The sequence below is a fragment of the Gopherus evgoodei genome, chromosome 10, assembly GCF_007399415.2.
Source record: "Gopherus evgoodei ecotype Sinaloan lineage chromosome 10, rGopEvg1_v1.p, whole genome shotgun sequence".
Classification (NCBI taxonomy): domain Eukaryota; kingdom Metazoa; phylum Chordata; order Testudines; family Testudinidae; genus Gopherus; species Gopherus evgoodei.
This window is the reverse complement of record NC_044331.1, coordinates 32,013,708-32,038,772: the sequence shown is the minus strand read 5'-3', so window position 1 is coordinate 32,038,772 and position 25,065 is coordinate 32,013,708. Positions and strand designations below refer to the sequence as shown.

At 40.8% G+C, this 25,065-nt stretch overlaps 1 long non-coding RNA gene across 1 annotated transcript; it reads left to right on the top strand.

Moving 5' to 3' along the window:
• Nucleotides 1-1,050: 1,050 nt before the first annotated feature.
• LOC115659210 lies at nt 1,051-18,564 on the top strand. The gene is made up of 3 exons (XR_004002481.1): nt 1,051-1,060; nt 6,212-6,217; nt 18,466-18,564. It is a non-coding gene; the product is annotated as an uncharacterized LOC115659210 (long non-coding RNA).
• Nucleotides 18,565-25,065: the final 6,501 nt, after the last annotated feature.

Sequence of the window (25,065 nt, the reverse complement as noted above, 5' to 3'; positions counted from 1 at the left end):
CCTGTTAAACTCTGGGGGATGTCAGGAGAAGGCTCCCATTGATAGCTCCTTCTGCCAGTCACTGGGAGCAGGAGGCTTTATCAGCAATAACTAAAACATTAGTGTCCACCAAGTCTGGGTCCCTAATTTGAAGCACCTAGGGAATTGATGATTCCCACCACTCCGTTTGAAGTTAATGGGAGCTTCAAATGCTCAGCAGTGGAAATCAAACTCAAGATCTGTCCTGGAGGGCATGCAGAATTTGTGAACACTTTAGAAAACTTTGGCCTAGGAGACTTGTAAATAACTCCTCCCTCCTTCTCTCTTCTTATTTATCCTCCTGATCTTCTATCACCCTTTATTTTAGCTCCAATGTGAAGAACTGGGCTATAAGAAGAATTGCAAGGATGTAATAATATCTGGCACCGCCTTCTAGCCAATGATTGGAGCAGGGGGAAAGAAAGGATAAATGAGGGTTATATATTGTAAGCAAGTACACTAGATAGGTTACCTGACAGGATGTCTGTGCCATGAACCTAGCAAACTACAGAGGGGGCTGGTGAGTTCCCCTTAAGACAAAAAAGAATATCAACCTGCCCCAAAGGAAATCTATGACCTGCCAGGCTTGGGAGGAAGGGCTATTAGATGGGCCTGATTAGGGAAGCAAGGCTTTAAAGGGAAGTGTCTGGAGTGGGAGTAGCCCTTGTTTCTACAGAGGAACAAATGTTTTTGCAGAGAGAACTACTGAGCAGAAGTGCATGGTGAGTGACTGTTTTGGATTTGCAAGGCTGAGGCTAGAGAATGTCCCATGGAGAATCAAGGGTGGTGTATAAGTTAAGTTTTCCAAGAGTTGCTAAACAATGCTATTTAATACCTGCAATTGTGTTGTGCCTGGACTTGGCTGACCCTGACCCTGCTGGGGCTGCGAGAGTTTATAATCAAAGATGAAGTGGGTAAGTAAAGAGAGCTCTTTTTCTTACTTTGAGGTCTTTAATGCTGTGGTTCTCCTATATGTTTTTCTCTTCCCCTCCTTCCCTTATCACAAGTTGTAGTACTGGTTAAGTATTCTCCCAGAAAAGGGGTGGGGGAGGAAACCAGCAATAATCCACCTTAAGGGAATGAGAATGTTTGTTTGCCATGACTTTGAGAGTAGCTGGATGAATAGTCTGCAACAATTTATTTGCCAAATTTGAGTCCACTTTCTGCTCACAGAACAATCATGAGCAGATTGCAAATTTCTCAAATCTGATAACTGTCTTTTCCTCAACTCTTTTTATAACTATGAAATCATTTAACACAGTGGTGTGACTCTTCACTAGTTAGATATTTGCTATGTTAACCGAGCTGGTTGGATGTGGTGGGTGAGAAATCACAAGGGCCCAGATCCACATGCATTTGGATCTTGGTGGAAGTTAGGAGCCTTAATATCTTTGTGGGTCTGAGCTATAGTTTTGTTTCTGTTTTCAGGTTGAGGGAGTTCTGTCTCAAATAAATGTGAGTTTGTAATTCAGTTTGTGAGAACTCAGTGTCATGTGCATATGTAACTCATGCATGCTATTAAATCTCAATTGGTCAGACACTGAATAAAGGAAATACAAAGGGGCTTATCCTGGCCAAAGCATATTCAATGAAATATTAATGGAAAAGAGTCTCAATATCTTTCCACTGTAAACTCTGAGTTATGCTTGATCACATAAGTAGTAGTATTAAAAGTGAGCAAATAAATGGATAGACCATTACAAAGCATGGATTTAAGATATTTATGGTGGTTTTTGTTGCATTAGCAAGGATTTTATATATGAACTGGTGTCCAATCTGCTGCCTTCTTGTCCATTTTATATTGTCCTACAAGATTTGTAATACGAAGGCGGGGGGAGGAAAAGGCAAGCTAACTGAAAAGGCAAAACCCCACCAAATCTCTAACATCCCCCCTTTCCCCATGGGCTTCTCAGATGTGAAATTAGGCTGAACCTAAGAAGTTAAACAATGCTTCCCATTCTGCAAGTTCCAGTGGCATTTCTGTTTCTCATATCTCATGTTTCAGAATGACACCTTTTTTTAACTGAGCAGGCTGAACCACAATGTCCAGATCCTGGGGGACTGTTTGAATGATTTAGAGACCCTACATGTATATGCTCTTGAACTCTTTCAGCAGATCTATATCTGCCTATATGAAGAGCATGGTAGGCAATAAAGGCAGCCTTCATATCTTCTAAAGGCAATGAAAATCTGGTGACTTTCCTATGCTCTGTACATGAAGGGACTTCAAAAATATTTTTATTGCCCTTTCTGTTTTTCATATTTACATAAGGAGCCTTTGCTGCACAGTACTTTCCATACGCAGTTAGCTTTCATCCTATGGAACTAACATATGTAATGCATCACTTTTACAAATATACACAATTTAAATATATACACACATACACAGAGTTAAATTATGCTTTGCATTTGGTTATAGTAAACACAGTATCTGCGCTGCTAAAATGATTGTATGAATCTGTTCTATCAAAGGTGACATTGTTTTCTCACTTGTGATTTTCTCTCATTGAAGAATGGAAACAATGTATTGTATTCAGATTTGTTCACTTACTCTCAATCTGCCAGCTTGATTTTCAAGACCTCTTTATCAGCATAAATTCCCAGTCCAAAATATTTTTTTTTAAGATGAGCAATTTGTTCCCACTAGCATAAGCAACAGCTGTAGAGAAAACATATTTCATACTCAGTAGCATAATGCTAGCAAAATACCCCAAATATTGCTTTGGAGTATGCATGTTTGTATCTCTGCTCAGACATAGCACAAAGCAGAGGCAAATATAACCACTGTTTAATGCATATTTACGAGGTATCCCACTCTCTCCTGTGCAGTGTAATGAGTGCCCAATGGGTAGTTTGTATCACTGTTAAAAGAGCACTGGTGGCAACACCAAATGAAACTAACATGCTAAAATATTGTAATCTACTCCACAGGGCACTGTTCTGCCAGAGATCAGCGCTTTAGAGATCGTTTTTTTCTCCCAGATAATGTTATTTATTCACATAAACGTGCTGTAGAGAGGCTGAGATGGACTTAAGATACCATGTTAGATGAGGCAGGATTGTGTCTCATGCGAAGAGACCTGGTGCAGAGGTAAGATGGAGCATTGGGGAACTTCTTTGGGCTTTGTACTCGAGCTGTGATCCTGATCATATGCATAAATAGGCCTTTTTCAGAGTGGCTGACTTAATTCAGTCATCCTGAATGATAATTAGAACTGACAAAGAACAGATCAACACAAATCATAAGCACAAAAACATCTGGGACCCAGTTTAATGAGAATACCCCAAATCCTCTTTAGTAGTAATTGCACGGCATGCACAAAATAGGATTCACAGTTGTTTTTGCAAATGACACAAATTAACACATCATAAGATATGAATAATATGCTTATTTAAAAAATGTTAAAGAATTTGTGCAAATGTTGCATTTGTTCAGTGGAATAATGCACTTCCTACCTAGCTTAGATTAAAAATATTGTCAATCTATTTTTAAGGTAGGATGCCGGCTGAAGGAATGTCAGCAGGGGCTAGAACTGAGACCACTATTAGCAGATGCTCTGGTGTACAGTTGAATAATCAAATCTTGAAGAACATCTCTTTCTGCCTTTCTTGTCCAGGGCTCCACTAGTACTGATATTGACAATAGTTGATAAAAACCCTTAGAAATCTTGTTCTTATAACTTTTGAAAATCTCCCCCTTTATCCTAGACTGTTTAAAAAAAAAACAACCCAGTACAATTTCTGAACAAAAGGTAATTATTGGAAGTGTTTGGATTTGTTTTTCCTTCAGGAAAGCCTCAAAACAAAATGAATTGAAAATGTCATTTCAGTTTGTTTTTTGAAAACAAAAAAATAAAATAAATTTTTTGTTTACCCATTTCTCCAATAAAATGAGTGATGTCTAGGGATTTTTCTTTTTCAGTTTTTCATGCGCCCTCCCCATCCTATAACTGTTTAAAACTCCTCCAACTAGGAAACATGAATCTTTGTAACTCTGCCAGGCTTTAATTTTTAAAAAAAAATATAAGGAAATTTTGACATGATACTGTGGTGAAGTTATGCTGCTTCATTTTTATTTTTGCCACAGCAACTTTTTCAGAGATGAAGAAGTTTTGAAAGATTACAGAACAGTGAGTGGTTGTGGAGAATGTGGGGGTGTGTGTGCAAAAAGTGGGGTGGGGCAGAATTCTCAATATCATTCATTTTATTACAGTCAGTGGCACAAATAAAAAAAAAAGTTGGTGGTGAATTCTGTTTGTTTTTTTTAAAACTGGCCTGAAATGAGAGTCATAGTGCAAAACAGTTTTCAATTCTAAATTTCTCATTGAAAAAATAAAAAATGACACTTTTCCACAAATCATTTTTGACAAAACTCCAACTTATCAGTGAGGAAAAAAACCTCCGGTGATAAACTTCTAACTCTGCTTAATCCATACTAATTTCATTGAAGGGATGCAAAAATTATAACTTCCATTTAAAAAAATGGGGCAGTGAGGTACAGAAAAGGTAAGAGACTTCACCAAGTCACACAAGAAGTCTGGCAGAATCAAGAATGGATCCAGGATATCCCAACTCCTGGTCTTGTGCTGTAACTAGACTCTGCTACTTCAACAGTAGCTTTCCCTTCCATCTTAAGTTTCTGTTAGCATTGACTTCAATGGGTACTGAGTGCGCAAAACAGAAGGAATGGGTCTGCTGCCTGAAATACTGCAATCTGTGCTGTGTAATATTGGGGACAGTCCTGCATTTCCTGTGAATCCAAAACTCACGGTGAAGCAAGATATATTGTTGTCCAGTTATCCCAAAAGGAGGCCAGGAGACAGCTAATATGGTTTTAATCAGGCCACAAATTTATTAGATGTCTAGGACTACCCGGCAGTCGGCAGATAAAAGTGTACAGTGTGAGTAACATTATGTTCATTCAGTAACTACCGGGGTGGGGGAGGGAGGAGCTTCTGCCAGCCTCTCCCCATCTTTTTCTATCCAGGTCCTCAGCCAATCCATTGCTGGGACCTTACCATCCACCCCCTCTCATACGAGGGTTAAGGTGGGTATTAAGAGAGGTTTTTTTTCTCCCTGTCATACGAGCCCTGACCTGCATCCCTCCCCTAGCTCTGTTCCTCTAACCAACACCTGTTTGTTAAGTTTTTTACCAGCAGGGCTGGCTCTAGATTTTTTGCTGCCCCAAGCAAAAAAAAAAAAAACCCTCCAAAAACGCAACTGCTGCCCCCGGAATGCAGCCCCTGCAATTGTGCCACCCCAACCACATGCTTGGTTTGCTGGTGCCTAAAGCCAGCCCTGTTTACCAGGCCATTTATCTGCTCACTGGATCCCTTCCCTGTGGAGTACCGGTGCTGGACATCCGCTCCATATTTACATCATGAGTTGCAACATATAGCCTAACTCCCTACACACCACACATTAACAAAGCCTTCCCTGAATCACCCCCCCCCACACACACTCCAATTGGCCAATCTGGTGGTGAGGGAAAAATTCCCACTAAAAAGGGCAGTTGGCACAATGCCCAGAGCACGTCCTGACCAAACCTGGTCTTTTATCACCTAAAGAGGATGAAGGGTGGCTGTTGCCTCACCAGCTCCATGGAAAAGGGCTTCTCCCACCTAGGCTTGACCTTTTTCAACACTTCCACGCTTCCAGTCCCAGTCGATGAGTCAGCATCGCCATGCTGACCCATTCCCCCTTTTGCAGCAGCTTCTAACCCCTCTTTCTCCACCCCCCACCAACTCCCATCTGTAAAGCACTGTTCCCTTTCCCTCTGCTAGCCGGACAACAGCTTCCCTGCAGTGCCATCAGTTTCATCATATGATATAACTTATGGGATTTTGAGGTGCACAAGAAAAACAGGCTTTTATGAGGCACTTACTCAGAAGGTATCCTAAGAATGAGGTAAAGAATTATAGTTTAATCTTTAAGTTGTGGATTTCCAATGACAGATCTTATTTAAATTGCTAATCTGCCATTTTATGTCATCATTTCCTTCTGGACGGTTTGGACTGCCAAAGGTATGTGATCTGACTCACTTCTTGTATTCCTTTGGCTTCTAATGTAATCCTTGAGTTGGGAGTTGCTGGGGTTCTCATTAGATTAGTTTTTCATAGCTTATTAAACACATCTAAGCATTATTTTTAAAAAGCGTTAAAGTAGGTAAATTTCTGCTCTAAAAAGTAGAAAGGCGAAAGTGCTGCTTTTCTGTCCTTTGTTGTGATATGAAACTATCACATAGGGACTAAAACATTTAGAGGCAAAGACTTCATTTTGTCAGTATTATTAAGTACTCAGTGAGATCCACAAAAACATAACTCTATGTCTTGCAGACTTAAAGCTGCTGGATACTGCAACAAAATCATGTATGTGTTGGTTTTATTATTAACTCTAGCTTTGAATTAGAATTCCCTATATTACTGCTTGGAGCTAAACTCTGTTTACAAAACAGTATTTACACTTGACTAATTTTGCAGATCAAACTAATTAAATCAATTAAACTGGTGATTAACCAAATGAAGGCTGATTGCAAAACTTAGTGGGTTTATTTTGAAGGACTGGAAGTAAGCTAATTACTGCAGTGATTACTTGAACTTGGAGTACTCTACATGTGGTATAAATTGAAACCTCAGAGTGAATTAAACTGGGAATTCATTACAGTTTAAAGCACTATTAATACTATTCAGGCTGCTACTCCTATGGGAAAATTTCACTCGGTATTTTGTATACTAATAAACAATCTTAGGCTGTGTCCTTTTGAATAACATAACACTGTGCAGTTTCACATAGTACATTTTTTCCCTTGTAACGTGAATCACAATTGTGATTAATTTTACTGCTGAAGTATTGCCACCAAAACCGTTGATCAGTTTCTAAATATTGCATGATGGGAAAGGTAGTCCAATCAAGTACAAGTCAAATGGTAATAAAACCTAGCTCTTCTAACTTCATCTGGCTATTATAATTGTCTCTGGGTCCATCCTTTCATTGTACTTAATGTCACCAATAATCAGCTTTGATAGAACCAAAATTAAGGGTCTGATTCTCTATCACCCTGCACCTTTGTATAATCATTGATCCTAGTGCAAAGAGACTGTAAGCTACCATCCTGCTAATTTCGTAGCATTTTCTACTCAGTTGGCACTACGTGCAGGGGAACAGAGAATCAGGCCATATAAATGGAAATAGATCTACTAGTTCATCTACTCCATTCCCTTGCCAATGCAAGATTGCTCCCTGTAGTATACTTTCCAGCATATTTTGTTCCTTTTTGAGTAGCTAGTTAACAATGGAATATTTATGTATATGACTAATGAACTACAAATAATGTAGTTTTTCAAAGCAAATCATCTAACGGCGTGAATGAATTTGAGGAGGTACCAAACTTTTTGCACTAATTAAAATATCAGATCTTTGGGATTTCACATGGGCTCCAGACAGGTCGTCTGGTATTTATGCTTATTATGTAGTCGAGATTTTGTTGTTAGCTGCTGTTCTAAATATCTTTATTTTAAAGTTCTGTTGATCAGGAGGTAGCATTTTATTTAATTCAAGGTTTGAAAGAAGAGCTTTCAACAAACGGTACCTTTGCCAGCATTCCTTGTCTTACACAGTAGATATGCAACAGTCTGTCTCCTCTTGCAGTATCGCAACAAACTGAGAGCAGAATTTGGCCCTTATTCACACCCAGGGTAAATTGTTACTCCTGACATATACCATATAATGGAGAGCAGATTCTTTCCCTTTTGTGCACTGTATTTGTGGTCCATCTTGTGAACGATCCTATGGATTACATACCCTCTAAGATACATGGAACCCACTTCCATTAACTTTACATTGAATTGTATCTAAGGACAGAACTGGGCTCTATGGGTTTTGCTGCTGGAAAAACATATTTTCCCATTAACAAAAGGTCCGATGACCGGCTACTATTAGCTTTTTCAGTTAGATTATAGACCAAACATCTAAACTAAAAACCTTTATCTACATTACAGCATCAAAGAGGGAAGGATAGGAAATCAAAGTGCTAAAAACTTATCCTTTAAAAAGATTGCCTCTGCAGTCTGATGGATTACCAGCACTTTTTGTGTATATGAATTGAATGAATTAAGCCCCCAAAGATATAAAAACTTGGAAGAGCATATGTAGTTGATGAACCATTGACAATAGTACATAACGAATGGGTATTGATGGTCTCTGTAGTTAACAAGATTTTACTCTCCAGAACCACTTGTATCAAACAGATACCCTCAATACACAGCTCTAGCTCATCTAAGGCCTGGTCTACACTATGCATTTATATCAAATTTAGCAGCGTTAAACCGATTTAACCCTGCACCCGTCCACACAACGAGGCCATTTATATCGATATAAAGGGCTCTTTAAACCGGTTTCTGTACTCCTCACCAACAAGAGGAGTAGCGCTGAAATCGGTATTGCCATGTCGGATTAGGGTTAGTGTGGCCGCAAATTGACGGTATTGGCCTCTGGGCGGTATCCCACAGTGCACCATTGTGACCGCTCTGGAAAGCAATCTGAACTCAGATGCACTGGCCAGGTAGACAGGAAAAGCCCCGTGAATTTTTGAATTTTGTTTCTTGTTTGCCCAGCATGGAGCTCTGATCAGCACGAGTGGCCACGCAGTCCCAAATCCAAAAAGAGTGCCAGCATGGACCATACGGGAGCTACTGGATCTGATGGCTGTATGGAGAGACAAATCTGTTCTATCAGAGCTCCGTTCAGGACCGGCACCAGGGTTTCTCACGCCCTAGGCGCACAGCCATTTCGCCGCCCCCCCGCTGATCCCGCGGCTCCGGTGGAGCTGCCGCAGGCATTCCTGCGGAGGGTCTGTTGGTCCGTGGCTCTGGTGGAGCTGCCACAGGCATGCCTGCGGGAGGTCCACCAGAGCTGCGGGAGCAGCCGAGCATCCGCAGGCACGACTGCAGCAGCTCCACCGGAGCCGCGGACCAACGGACCCTCCGCAGGCATGACTGCGGCAGGTCAACCGGAGCCGCCTGCCGCCCCCTCACCCCGGAAAAATGCCACCCCCTCAATAATCCTGGTGCCCTAGGCGATTGCCTAGGCTGCCTAAATGGTAGCGCCAGCCCTGGCTCCATTACAGAAGACGAAATGACAAAGCATTTGAAAAAATCTCCACACTATGATAGACAAAGGCCACAGCAGTGACTCAGCCCAGTGCTGCATGACAAGCGTAACAGAAAGCCAAAGAATCAAATGGACGCTCATGGAGGGAGAGAGGGAGGACTGAGGACTCCAGCTATTCCACAGTCCCTGCAGTCTCCGAAAAGCATTTGCATTCTTGGCTGAGCTCCCAATGCCTGAAGGGTCAAAAACATTGTCCGTGGTGGTTCAGGGTATATCTTATCAATTTACCCCCCTCCCTCTCCCGTGAAAGAAAAGGGAAAAAAATAGTTTCTTGCCATTTTTCAATGTCACCGTATGTCTACTGCATGCTGCTGGTAGACGCGGTGCTGAACAGCAGCAGCCCCTCCCCTTCCTTTCCTGATGGCAAACAGTACAAAATGGTGGAAAACCATCGTCATCCTGTGAATGCTCCTAGCTCAGTGAGGTCAGCCGGGGGAGCCTGGGAAAAAATAGGAATGACTTCCTGTCATTCCTGGCAGACAGTGCAAAATGCTGGGTAACCATCCTCATCACAGCAGCTGGAGGCTGAGCTCCATCAGCTCCAGCCCACCCTTTTGTGTCTAAAGAAAAGATTCTGTAGTCCCTGGACTATCATAGCAGCTGGAGGCTGCCTCCCCCTCATTTTATCTCGCTAAAAAGTCAGTGTTTCTTATTCCTGCATTCTTTATTACTTCATCACACAAATGGGAGGACACTGCCACGGTAGCCCAGGAGGGGTGTGAGAGGAGGGAAGCAATGGGTGGGGTTGTTGCAGGGGCATCCCCTAGAATGGCATGCAGCTCATCATTTCTGTGGGATCTCTGGGGCTCTGACACAGAGCAACTGTGCTCTCTGGTTCTCTAGTACACTTGCCACATATTCTAGGCAGGACTGACTCTCTATTTTTAGACAAAACATAAAGAAGGGAATGACCCGGGGAGTCATTCCCATTTTTGTCCATGCGCCCCTGGCCGACCTCAACGAGGCCAGCCAGAAGAACCCATGACAGCAGCAGACGGTACAAAATGATTGATAACCGTCATCTCCATTTTCCAATTGCAATGGTACAAAATGATAACGGTCATCTCATCACCAATTTACAATGGCAGACGGTGCAATAGGGATGGTAACCATCTCTGCTACCTTGCAAAGGCAAATGAATGCTGCTGTGTAGCTCTACACTACCCCCTCTGTGAGCAGCATCCAGTACACATACGGTGACAGTGACAAAAGGCAAAACAGGCTCCATGGTTGCTATGCTATGGCGTCTGCCAGGGCAATCCAGGGAAAAAGGGCATGAAATGATTGTCTGCCGTTGCTTTCACGGAGGAAGGATTGAGTGACGACATTTACCCAGAATCACCCGTGACACTGTTTTTGCACCATCATGCATTAGGATCTCAACCCAGAATTCCAATGGGCGGGGGAGACTGCGGGAACTATGGGATAGCTACAGGATAGCTACTCACAGTGCAACGCTCCAGAAATTAACACTAGCCTCGGTACATGGACTCACACCACCGAATTAATGTGCTTAGTGTGGCTACGTGCACTCGACTTTATGCAATCTGTTTTACAAAACCGGTTTGTGTAAAATAGGAATAATCCCATAGTGTAGTTTAATAGTAAACAATTATTTGGGGCTTTTATCTACCTTACTGGAATGAGTTGCTGTTTTGTATACTAATGTGGATCAGCTATCATCACGTTAATCCCATAATTAGATAGATTGCTCTCAGTATTCCTTCCTGAATATTTTATTGGTTTTAGAGAAGCAGCTAGACATTTTTATTTTGAAGAAAATTTCTTTTAAGCGCCTGGCCTGATTTCCTCCTGAGGGATGGTGAGTTTATAGTTCTAATTAACTTCAGTGAATTAAGGGAGCTTAGCACCTTTACAACGAAAACGTATTATTCTACTTTTAAGGCTTTTCTGCAGGTCACTTGTGGACTGAAAACATAGTTCAGCTTTAAACATTGCCAGTTCACATTCTCTTCAGGCACAGTCCTCCCATTCTAGTTTTAACATGATACTTTTAAATAATTCCTCATTACTTGTATTAATTCACTACTCATACTAGAATCTGGTGAATTTTTTCATATGTACATATCAGAGTTTGGAAGGACCATATGTTCACTGCTTTCAAATCACATTCAATTTTGCACCCACAAATATGCATATACGTTTTAATACACATAAAACTGTGCATATATCCATATTTATGTAAAATAGTTGAGTCCCCAAGCCACCACTAGCATCTGTATAATAGAGGGTGATTCTCACAGTATTTCTAAACCTGTTCAAAACAAACAAGTATTAGAACTCTCATGGCAGGGACCTATATTCTCATAAAGTTTCCAGCCCCAGTGAGTGGGGTTATTCAGTTAATTGTCCAAAAGTTTTGTTTGTTATCAGATCCAATTTTTTTTGATTAATCAATTACTGCTCACTTAGGTTCTCAGTGTACTTCATTTTATATTGAGGAGTTTTGGACACCAGTACGTAGAGAGAAGGGGATCTAGAGATGTTAGAGGAAAGTAACAGATTCAGTTGGGTGAGAAAAGCTAGTTTAAAACATATGGGGGAAATATTCGGAAATATTTTCAGTAAGAGGAGAAAATCAAAAAACAGGAATGCTGAAAGACTTGGAGGTATTAGTGGACAGCAGACTAGACAGGCATTTGCACAGCAGTATGAGTCTGGTCAACTCATGATTGAAGTCACTGGAAAGGCTCTCATCTCAAGTCTTGTATAAACAAATCCAATTACAGGTTGCATTATGTAGATGCATGATGTCATGGAACATGGCAATAAATAGTCTCTCAGTCTGAGGCCCTCATGTAACTGAATCTGGAGTATTTCATTTAATTCTGGGCACCTGATTAACAGATGTTTTCAAACTAAAGGACAATAAAGGGAAACAAAGCTAATCAGGTGGCTGTAGGGACTGATTTATGAAAAAAGATTAAAAGAACTAATATGCTCATTTTGACAAAGATGACTAAAGCCTATGGATATTGGAGTTGGGATATGCCTACAAATATTCAGAGGGTGTTAACAAGTAAGGAGAGCGTTTACTTAAGACTTACAAGTGGTATAATGAGAAGAAATGGGATATATGTAAGAAAAAGAAAACTCATGTTAAGTATCAGGAAAAGCTTGCTTACAGCAAGATCTTTTAGGCTGTGAAATAACCTCTCAAGAGAATCAATGGAAGCCCCACAGCTTGGCCTGTTTAAATTTAGAATGGGGAAATCTGGTTGCTGGTGCAAATCTATTGCCTATACTGGCATGAAGATGGGTTACAAGCCCGGACAGGTATTTCCATCTCTCCCCGCTGTGATCCTATGCAATGTCCTAGAATATTTACCTCCTCAAAAGACATAGTAGAGGCAAGAAGATAGATTCCCATTATGGTGAATCCCCTGTTTATATAGTCTAAATTGCATCTAGTGTTAAGTGAGGGTATCTGACTAAATAAGTTTTCTGAGAGAGGAAATTCACTCGGTATTCACTGAGAGTTTAGGATGACAACTAAATATCATCTCCGCGTGCTCCACTCCTCTCAGACCAAGTGTCTATTCGCACCTGATCTACGTTCTGCAAAAATATAAGTAGATAGTCAAGTTTGTCTGCCAGTGCTACATGTGAAGCATAGGATGAGATCCAATTTTGAGCTAAGTATCTCATCCTCTCTAAACTACTTTGGAATCCAAACATTTTGATCTTGGAAAAAAAACAAAACAAAACAAAAAACTTGTGAGGAAATTTATAATGGGGGTAAATATAACTGAGATCCTAGGAAAAGTGCTTGTCCTATTCTGAATAACAGTAAAATGTATAGGTTTCTCAGATTGCAGATTAATTAAAAATGTCTTGTAATTAAATTTCATTTTTTCCCAAATAGACTTTAAAAAAGAAGAAATTACCAGCAAATATTGAAATGTAAGTTGAGGGACACTGCGCCAATTTCTGCCCTTGGTTCTGCACGTGCATGTATTTCAATCAGATTCTGATCTCGAGTGTACCAGTATACACCCAGAGTGACTTCACTGAAGTTACTTGGTGTACCTGAGATGGGTTTGCCCTGTAATATTCATGTGTTTGGAAAAGTAGGTTGTTGAAGAAACACATTCATTAGCAACACCACAAAGATCTATGAAGTAGCTCCAGTAACCGTTCATAGAGTAAAATTGGTTAAGAACAAGGTGTGTGCATACTTAATAAATCCATCATGTAAAAAATGCATTATTTTCTCAAGGAGATTGCAATATTATTCAAAACGTGCTAAAGTGGGCAGGATATCCCAGGAGTAATTGTGAATTATGAGGTCATTGGGACCTCATTGCAAACTATTTGCAAAACTTAATTGGTGTAATAAATAAAATATGCATGCAAATTAGACTACTTTCTAAATTAGAGGAATCCATTATCCAGCATGGCTAAGATGCTCATCCAGTGCTAGTATTAATATATAATTTAAGATATAGACACAGTTTATATTGGTTTCAAATGAAGCCCAAGTTTTCTAATTTAAACCAGCCTAATAACCAATTAAAGATATTTAATACCTTTCATTCTAGATTCTAAGAACTTATTGGCACTCCAGGTAATGCTGGGGTGCCATGATATGGAGTTTATCCCACAAAAGTGGTGGTACATTTTACTATTTAATATAGAAGAAGGCGAGGAAACAAATCACGATATGAACAGACCAGTTGCATGCTCTCCTGTGTAAAAACAGATTCATGCAGCACTGAAAATAAAAAATAATAATGGATGATGAAAGACATTTCAAACTGTTATTTAGTGGTGCATTTTGGTATTCATCTTAGAATTCTAGCTATGAAAAGAACATCACTAATGAGTATAGCTGATTTCATCACCCTGGAAATAAAGTAGGGATTAACTAGTCATATAACTACTTTGCATCGTAAAGAAAAATCTGAAAGAATCATAGTGAAGAATCTCTTAGAGTAAATATAAATAGATAGGCATAGAGAAATGGTTAACACACTCTGTTTCGCATTATTGCTAGACCCAGTAACACTGTCTAATCATCAACCCCCCAAATCGAATATTACATCTGCTTTTTTTTAGCAGCTGATTGAATGAATACAAATGTCTTGCTGTTGTCACTTGGGATAGCACTTGATATATCCCATTTTCTAGACTCTAATTATTCCATTTGTAGACATGAATGCCATTTAGATGTAAGCTAATTCAGCATGGTAACTCAATTAGATTTGTACTGACTAGGATTTATGAAACATCAATGGATTCTTGGTGAGACCAATGGGACTACTGGTTATTTATCCCTAAGTCTTACTGATACTGCCTCTCAGGAGCTCAATTAAACATGCTAGTGATGAAAATGTTTTCTAACAGTAGTCTTTCACAATTAGGCAAAGATTTTTGTAAGGCATGCCACATGTGTAGCAGGGGCACCACGTAATACCTAATGGCAAGCTTTTCTTTAAGTAGGTGACACAATATCAGTGGTTCAGAGTGATTCTCATGACTGCTATGTTGGATTTTAAAAAAAAAAAGCCAGGAAGATGAGGAACTTAGAATCATAGAAATGTAGGGCAGGAAGGAACTGCAAGAAGTCATCAAATCCAGCCTTCTGCCCTGTAGCAGGACCAAGGAAACCTAGCCTAGGCCATCCCTGACAGGTGTTTGTCCAACCATTTTTTTAAAACATCCAGTGACAGGGATTTCAAAACCTCCCTTGGAAGCCTATACCCTTATATTTAGAGATTTTTTCCTAATATTTAACCTAAATCTGCATTGCTGCATATTAAGCCCATTACTTCTTGTCCTACCTTCAGTGCACACAGAGAACAATTGGTCACTGTCCTCTTTATAACAGCCCTTGAAGACTGTTATCAGGTCCCCTCTCAATCTTCTGTTCTCAAGACTAAACAAGCCCAGTGTCTTAAACTTTTCCGTTTTAAAACTTTTTATCATTTTTGTTCTTTTCCTCTGGACTCTCTCTCTAATTTGTCCACATCTTTCCTGAAGTGTGGTATCCAGAATTGGACACGGTACTCCAACTGAGGCCTCATTGGTGCTGAATAGAACAGAACAATTTCTTCCTATGTTTTATATACATCTTTGCTCTTAATATAACCCAGATTATTATCCTTTTCACAGATGTATCACATTGTTGACTCATATTCAATTTGTGATACAATATATAACCCTGAGATCCTTTTCAGTAGTTCTACCAACTAGTACTTTTCACTTGTCTTTATTTAATTTCATTTTGTTAAATTCAGACCCATTCTCCAATTTGCTGAGGTTGTTTTAAATTCTAATCCTGTCCTCCAAAGTATTTGCAACTCCTTCCAGCTTGGTGCTAGCTGCAAATTTTATAAGACGCAAATTTTATTTTTCCACTCCATTATCCAAGTCATTAATGAAAATATTGAATAGTAACATATGAAAAAGGAAGACAGCTCTGTTTTACAGATGACAATTCAAAAGAATGTGAGTCTCTTGCTGAAATTAACATGACCAACCAGACATCAGTAAATATGCTAGATGCTAAGGCTTGTCATCCTGCATGTTGTGCTGTGCGGGCAGACTTCTGTGCCTCTGCAAAGCCCCATTGAAGCCAGTGGATACAGGGGCCTGTCTGTTTATAACAGATGGCAGAATCAGACCTCAGTGTGAGTGCCTTTTGATGGTGTTTTTTGTACAGAGCTAGGCAAATAGCACAAAGGAATCTCTTCTATTATTCACATTTTCAGACAAAAATTGGCTTGAGTGCATCTAAGCTCCTTTTTCTGCAAACGTTCTAGCAAATGAGTTTGCTGGCAGGAACGTTCCCCAAAATTGCAAAGTGTAAGCAGAATATTCAAATAAAACAAATTTTCTTTTGTAATCATGTATATTTCTGATTTTAATAGTTAACAGTTATCTGATCTGAGAACAAAAATTTACCCTGAAAACAACGCATCCAGTGAAAACTGTTCGGATTTCTGATATTGGATTATTAAACACTTGCAGTGAACTACTCACAAATTAACTGCAGAGAGTCACTTACAGAAATTATATAGCAAATTTCAGATAAAGCAATTCAAAAACAGACAAAATTCAATTAATTTTTTTAGTTACTAATTATGCAACTAGCTCTATTAAATATGCAAAATCACCTGCAGTCACTGACTCCTTAGCTTGGTTATGCCAACAAACTCTCATCCTCTGATTTAGAAGTAGAAGGTTGTACTATCCAACAAATCCAAGTTACTTGTATCCGCTACTATGTTGTGGTAAAGAAAGGAAGACTCATGAAATGCTAATGGATATTAGTATTACAAAATGTTCCTGACTTTGCATCCGGGATGCATTGTTAGTAGGGCTGAACATTTTATGTTAAAACTTTTTTGGATAGGAGACTGGGTTTCCAACAAAGTGAAAATTCTCAGTGTCTGCTTTTTTGACTATTTTCAGGTTTTGTCATTGGAAAACCACGACTGTGAAAAATTTTAGTTGAAAAACAATGTGGGTTATTTTTTTTTTTTTTGCCAGAGTTCATACTCCCCTTTCCCCCTGCCCAATTTTTTTTTCCAGTTTCCAGTAAAAAGTTGAAAACATCAGTAAGGGGAGAGAGGACATTTTCTGTTAGCCTCTTTACTACTTTGTTTATTGATTTTTTTTCTTTTCGCCTTGTTTGTCATGAGGAAATGATTTCAATATTTATACTGCTGTGAATTCTCTCCCCTGTTAACAAAAATGTCTGTGTGGCTGCTCATGTAGATTGTTAGAATGGTCTAGAAGTGATCTGAACATGGGGAAAATTAATTTTTTTTTCAAAATTTGCTGACTAGCTCAGCAATTATGATTCCTTCCTTGTTACAGTACCTGTGGAAACCAGAGAATCCCTATTACTTATGTATGATGACTCTTCTGATGAGAAAGCAACTGTGGCGGTATCATAACCTTATTCCCAGATCTGGACCTTAGCGTCCAAAATATGGGGGTTAGCATGAAAACCTCCAAGCTTAGCTACCAGCTTGGACCTGGTACTTGCTGCCACCACCCAAAAAATTAGAGTGTTTTGGGGCACTCTGGTCCCCCTGAAAAACCTTCCCTGGGGACCCCAAGACCCAAATCCCTTGAGTCTCACAACAAAGGGAAATAATCCTTTTTCCCTTCCCCGCTCCAGGTGCTCCTGGAGAGATACACAGACACAAGCTCTGTGAATCCAAACAGAGTGACTCCCCCTCTCTATTCCCAGTCCTGGAACAAAAAGTACTTTCCTCTTCACCCAGAGGGAATGCAAAATCAGGCTAGCCACTTCAACACACACAGATCTCCCCTGATTTCTTCCTCCCACCAATTCCCTGGTGAGTACAGACTCAATTTCCCTGAAGTAAGAAAAACTCCAACAGGTCTTAAAAGAAAGCTTTATATAAAAAAGAAAGAAAAAATACAAATGGTCTCTCTGTATTAAGATGACGAATACAGGGTCAATTGCTTAAAAGAATATTGAATAAACAGCCTTATTCAAAAAGAATACAAATCAAAGCACTCCAGCACTTATATTCATGCAAATACCAAAGAAAAGAAACCATATAACTTACTATCTGATCTCTTTGTCCTTACACTTAGAAACAGAAGATTAGAAAACAGAACTACTTCTCCAAAGCTCAGAGAAAGCAGGCAGCCAGAAAACAAAGACCTCAGACACACAATTCCCTCCACCCAAAGTTGAAAAAATCCGGTTTCCTGATTGGTCCTCTGGTCAGGTGCTCCAGGTGAAAGAGACATTAACCCTTAGCTATCTGTTTATGACAGGCGGGCAATAGGCAGAAGTGCTGTGGAGGGAAGCTTCCATCTCCTAGGGCATGGAGCAGCTCCTTGGATGATCTGTGGCAGCTGCACTGATGTTCTGGAGTAGGCTTTGAATCCCTTATGTTGCCCCCTCTCCAGGGCCATCCCTAGCTATTTTGGTGCCCTACGCAGCCCCCGACCTCCATGGGGGAGCTGTGTGGGGCCTTGCCCCAGACCTCCATGGGGGGAGCTGGCCCCAGGCCTCCGTGGGGGATGAGGGGGGGGGAGGCTGGTCACTTCCTGTGGGAAGTGGAGTGACCTGGCCCCAGTCTGCTCAGTTCCCTTGGCTCCCAGGCTTGGGGGAAGGGGGGTACCGCCCCCCAGCACTTGCTGGTGATGCAGCTGGGAACCAGGGGAGCGGAGCAGGCTGGGGTCGGGTCACTCTACTTACTGGTGAGTGCAGATCCGACTGCTTCTGGAGTCCTCAGGGGAGTGGGAGTGGGGAGAGGCAGGACAGAGCAGGGGCACTGGCCTTGGGGAAGAGCCGGAGCAGGGGCTAGAGCTGCGCGGAGCTGCGTAGGGCACCAGGAAATTGGCACCAAATTTCCTGGTGCCCTACACAGCTGCGTACTTTGCGTATGGGTAAGGACAGCCCGGCCCCTCTCAAGGGGAATAAGAATGAGGGAATACATGCAGAGTTAACTCCCTCAGCCCTCTACAATCTGCAGGATGTTGTATCCCCTATATGCAACACCCATATTCACCCTCCCACCCCCTTATCAATGGAAATGCAGTGGCTTTGCTGAAGAAGGACTTTTTCAGGGGAAGGTACTTGGATTTGCTCAGGGGTGAAAGTAACTTACAGGACTTACGGGTATGGCCAGAGTCCTGAGAGGGGGCATGGCCTCATCCGGAAGAGGCGTGGTCTCTTAAGATTTAAAGGCCCTGGGGCACTAGCTGTGGCTGGGAGACCCAGGGTCTTTAAATCAACCAGGGCTCTCAGCTGAGGAGGTGGCTGGGAGCCCCCCGGGGGGAAGAACCCTGAGTTTTGCTGCCCTGGGGCCGAGATTTAAAGGGCCTGGAGCTCCTGCCACTGAGGGGAGCCCCGAGCCCTTTAAATCCTGGCTCCAGCCCGGCCACCAGAGCCGTGGCTGGGATTCAAAGGTCTCTAGGCTGTCGCAGCCGCGGGGAGCTCTGAGCCCTTTAAATTCCAGCCCCAGCCTGGCTGCTGGAGCCACGGCTGGGATTTAAAGGGCTCTGGGCTGCCCGCAGCCATGGGCAGCCCAGAGCCCTTTCAGTCCCCGCCGTGGAAGCTGGTGCGGTCTGGCACAGCTTACTGGCTCTTGCCAGTACGCCGTACTGTACCGGAACTGGCTTACTTTCAGCTCTGGATTTGCTCCCATATGAGTAACCAAAATCCTACTCTGCTATTACCTAACAGATGCAAAAAAATCAGTGTTTACCAGGAAAACACGAACAATGTAATCCCTACTGCTGTGATCTTTGTGCTACAATCTGAACCAGTTTTCCAGCCTTTCATTGCAGGTGGGCTGGGTGAGAATTCTGCATGTGTCCCAGCTGCAGTTTAGTCTGTATTAGCCCTTTCCATTGTCTTCATTCATAAGCAGACCTCGGGTGGATGCTGGGCAACTGGGCACTGGTCCCCTGGGCAAGGCTCTACCATGGTGTGGAGCATCAGTGGCAGCTACAATTTTTCTTTGTCACAGTTCTGCCTGCTTGTGTTAGAGCAGGCAGTATGCAGTGGTGTTGTAGCTGTGTTGATCCCAGGATATGAGACCCCCAAGGTGGGTGAGGTAATATCTTTTATTGGAACAACTTCAGTTTGTGAGAGAGACAAGTGTTCAGTTCAGGTACCTTTTCCAGACCTGAAGAGTTCTGAGACACTCGAAAGCTTGCCTCTTCTACCTATAGAAGTTAGACCAATAACAGATATTATCTCATCCACTTGTCTCTCTCTCTTAGGCCTGGTCTACACTAGGGGGTGGGGTTGATGTAAGATACGCAACTTCAGCTACGGGAATAGTGTAGCTGAAGTTGAAGTATCTTATTTCGATTTACCTCCTGTCCTCACGGTGTGGGATCAACGGCCGCGGCGCCCCCTGTCAACTCCGCTACCGCCACTCGCCCAGGTGGAGTTCCGGAGTCGACAGGAGCACGTTCAGAGATGGATATATTGTGTCTAGATGAGACGCGATATATCGATCCCTGATAAACCAATCGCTACTCATCGATCCGGCGGGTAGTGTAGACATACTCTTAGAACAGGGAGAGTAATTAGATCTGTTGTTCACATTGCCTAGAAATGTTGCTGCAATTCCATAGGCACCAGACATCTATAAATCCTCTTGCTTTCGATTCTTTGTTTTGTCTTAGGAATGCATCTGAGCTAAATGGCATCAGTTCTCCAAAACATTTGGTAGGTTATGTGGAGAAATTGGGATGCCAGAGCTATGTCTAATGTTCAGTCAGGTGTGCATGACATCTAGCAGAAAACTCTATTCACTTCTGAATTAGAACCCCGTTTGAACCCAGACCTGCAGAGATTGCTAGGCTAATGCATTGTTTACTTAATGTGACCCAGTGCTACTCCATTGAGACTTCAGAACTCCAGTCCCATTTTTGTTTAGCTACTCTTTCTACAATTCTCTCACACACAACCTTCAATAAATTGTATGAGGTGTGTGATGGGGAGCCTATTCGAGATTTCTCTGTGCACAGTTGGGGTTAGAAATTGGGAAGTATTTAAACTTCAAGGCAGTTTTGTTTTTGTTTTAATAGAGTAAAGACATGTCCAGGGTTTCCAACAGAGAATGAAGTTCTGAAATATTACTAGGACTGGAGCTAAGTTTACGGGAGGGGTGTTTGTGGTTGGTTGGTTGGTTGGTTCAGTTATTATCAGTGCTGATTCAATACTGAGTTTCCAAACATGACACCTACATTTAAAAAGTCCAAAAGTCCCACTTAAATGTCCTTTGTACTTGGTAATTTGAACAATGAAGATTCCAACAGGTTGGAATGTTGACATCTTTTGAAGGAGGTGCATGTGTCTTGATAATGGATCTTAAATGCTGGAAAAGTTATGAACCTTTCATATTAAGGTTCCAGTAGATTGCTAAAATGCAGCTTCCTGCAGTCTGATATGCCTAAATAAATAGGGGGAAAGCTCTGTTGCTGGTGTATATTCTATCTGTTCTCCTCTTTGATCTACTGCCATAAGAGACCCCATTCCCAATACAGCTGTTAGTAGCAAGTGGCATATTCTACTGTTAATTGGTACTGGCAAACTCCTGCTAGTGTAGAAACCAGGGAACAGGTGATTCACTGTAGACATGGGGTGGCCATGTTAACCTTGGGGTCATGTCTTGTCCTCCATGGGAAAGGGTGTCAGCATCTGGGATTTGTGCAGCTTGGATGAAATTAATATGCACTCTACAGACTTCCCGATGTCCTCAGAGTGCTTGAGTGAAGTTCTAGTGATTCTAGCCCAGTCTAGTTGTTAATCCAGCAAGTGCTCTCGCTTCAGATTGCAGTATGGAAAATGTGAGACTGATGAAAGTACAGGTACTTTGGAGAAAAAAGGCTCACCCACACAAAACAAACAGCTTTGTTGAGGTTGCGTGTATGGTCCTGTGCCTGTATAGTTCTGTAGTATGTTGCTTTTAGGTGACAGCTGGTAAATTGTTACAAGAGAACCTGTGTGCAGGAGAATTAATAGTGTTAAAACAAACCCAGGCATGGTCAGGTTCAGAAATAATGTATGAGTTTATCTTCCACTAAAAAAACCCAAAACTGTAAAACCGAAATGAAAATTAAATTAAGAGAAGATTTCTATCCTGAACGCACCCATCTTCCACTGACTAATGGAGGAAGGTCAGTACAGAGATCTGTGCTTACCTTAGTTTTCATTACAGTTTTGCAGTTCACCTTTAAAATTATTATATTATACAGATTAGATGCTAATTAATCAAAGTGCCCTAACAGCAGCTCAAGAATCTCCAGACTTCACAACATTTATGCGAAAAACTTTACTGTTTCAAGATTGACTAATTGATTGAAGGGATTGACCAAGGGTGTGGGGGAGGGGAAGTCAGGACAGGAGAAAGAGAGAAGGAGTATTGAGGCGCTGTAACATAAATGAAGCCAGCAATTAGGGATGTGTTTGAGCTCAAAACTATGGAACAGTATTGAATGTCATGCACTAAAAGACCTCATTGATTGACTATCCAGTTTTCCAAAATATTTGAATGCATTGGATTCCAAAGTATATATCCGAAGTAGAGCAGTCAAGAAATGCATAACTAGAGCTGTAAAGGATCTGATGTGTAATTTCTACGCAGTTAAGGAGCCACCGAAACATTAGGAGCTTTTGGGAAAAGTTTATTAGGAATTAACTTTTTAACATTGGGGCCTTTTGTTGCCCCAGAATTAATATATCTGAGTTCATTAACTCAAAGCTTTCACTTTCTGTTTCACCAGAGTGCTTTATCCTATGAGCCTCATTGTTAGCAAAAGGTCTTAACTCCCAAGGTATTAGCATATCTACAAGTCCCAGAGTAGAAAACTGGGACAGTGGGTTAACTAACCTTGTATCTCTATTAAAAAGGAAGAGTTCCCCAAGTTTGCCATTTAGTATTTATGTGCAGAACCATTTGACCCCTGACTATGGAAAGAGATGCATAAAGGGAGCTCTGTTGCTGAAACAATTAGAGATGGATGCCATTGTTACATGCTGATGATTTTATAGTGCTGTCATGGTCTTCTCTCTGATATGCTACATATTGAGTATCTCTTTCCTTTAATTTTTTTTTTCTATTCAGTTCTTCTTTTCTGAGCTTCTCAGGATAAAGCAGTGAACAAATGTAATGTGTTATGGTGCAGTGAATGTGACTTAGCATGTTTTTATTTCATTGCAATTGTTTTCGTTCTCCTTCATACAATGAAACCATTTGATCAAATATTGTCTTTATATAGTCACCTTCCAGTTCTGCAGTGCATCTTCCAACCAGTGACTACACTAGGTTCACCATCCTATTGAAGTCAATGGGAAGGTTGCCACTGACCTCAGTGGTGCAGGGTCAAGACACACGTGAATAAGACTTGCAAAGTTTAAAAAAAAACTACTTCAAATACTTTTCCTGATAAGTTGTACATTGTAACAATATTGTTACAAACTTGATTACAGGATTGGCAGACTCTTGACTTCAAAAATGTAACTTGTTTTAAGTGTCCATATAGCCTCCTGTTTAGCTTTGATCTTTCATTTTATCTTTCCTCAGTTGCTTTAGATTAAAAGGGCCTAAGATGCAGGTGGCACTTTTTACTTTGTAAAATAATGAGTTGCAGATCTGAGGTCTGCTCTCTCTTCAATGTATGCTTGACTATCATTAACATTAATTATTGGTCACACTAGATGAGCACCCTAGTGCTAACAGGTATCTAAGTTATTTCTCAAATGTTTGGTGCATCACTGCAGGCTATGCAATTTTGCTTATTAAAACTGTTTCGTGATGGATACCTTACCATTACAAAGTACAACCACAAGTCTCTTTTAATGAAAAACACCAAGGTGAATTTTAGTTTGTAATATTTGAGTCCTTGTGAAAAGAAAGCCAAGTAGCTATTACAGAATCATATCTGCCAATTCAGTTCTTTAATTAAAATTCAAGCTAATATCTTGAGTTATGGAGGTACTGGTTGTGACTTAAAGGTGAGTTCCATTTTGTACTTAAAGCAAGGATTCAACTACTTTGTTCTGCATGAAAAATACAGCATTATCTTCTTTACTAGAACTGGTTGATAATGTTCAGAAGTAAAATTTTCCCACTGGAAATGCCATTTTGTTGAAATGAAACTTTCTGTGGGAACGTGACTATTATTTCCATGACATTTCATTTAGGAAAAATCAAAACAAAGCATTTTGACCTTATTGGAATGGAATGTTTCAATTTTTCATTTAGATATACCTGCTCATTTTGATAGTTTATATAATACATATAAAAATAAGGCCATCTAAACTAAACATCTGTCAAAAGGTGTTGATTTTTATCTAAACTTTTTCCAAAAATTTTGTTTTGCTGGAAACTTCAAACTTCACATTGGGAATGAAAACAGACTTTGAAATTGTGGGATTTACTATAAAATGGGAATTTTAGTTCCCACACATCTCTATTCTTGGAGATCAAGTCACATCTTATGTGAACTATCTCAACTTGTATGGGTCCTGAAGTGCATATTTCTAATTCCCTGGACCGTATCTAGTTGTATTGCTATTGTATTTTGCGTACTAAGTGCTAAGCAACTGATTTAGGTCACTTCACTTTTTTTTTTAACCAAAGTAGACCAAAGTAATTTATGAAATACTAAAGCATATACTGGAAAGGAAGGATGCAGACTATCTTGCTCAGGGATTGATAATTGGAATATAGAACCTTTCCTTTTCAGGTTCAATCCATCCCAGGTTAGAGTTTACCAAAATGTTGCTATATGATGATGTATGTAAAATGAGCTAAAGAATCACATAAATACCATCTCATTTGACATCTTTGGTGGCAAACTCAATAGCGAGGCCAAAGGCTCAATGTACATAGAAACAGAGCTACAGGACTTGCCATGAGAGAATCATTCATGGACTTAAGGCACATTGATGCATACTATATCTGTTCAGAGACACTAACAGAGGACTTGGTCTCCAGAGCTGCCAGACTGGCTCATCGGGACCAGGCACTCAAGAACAAATGAATCCTACCCACACTTATACTACATGACATCCCATGGCATGGAGTGTAGTTCAGCCTATATTTGACATTTATATGTCTCATCCTGATGCAAGCAATACTTTCCTTGACTTCAGTGGAAGCTTTCTTAGAGTGAGGACTGCAGGACTGAGTCCTCATGGCTCAGTGAAGTCTATGCATATCCAAATCTCCATAGTCCACAGGACTTTTGAGGGTGAGAGAATTCAGGATCAAGGCCTGTTTTTGGAATTTAGCACACAGAGAAGCTTCCTTTTATTATTTAAGTGTAGTATAAAGTGGTGGGTTTGCTGTCAGGGAAAATAGCTAACAGGGAGGAGAGCTGTACCTCTGTCAGCTCAACCAA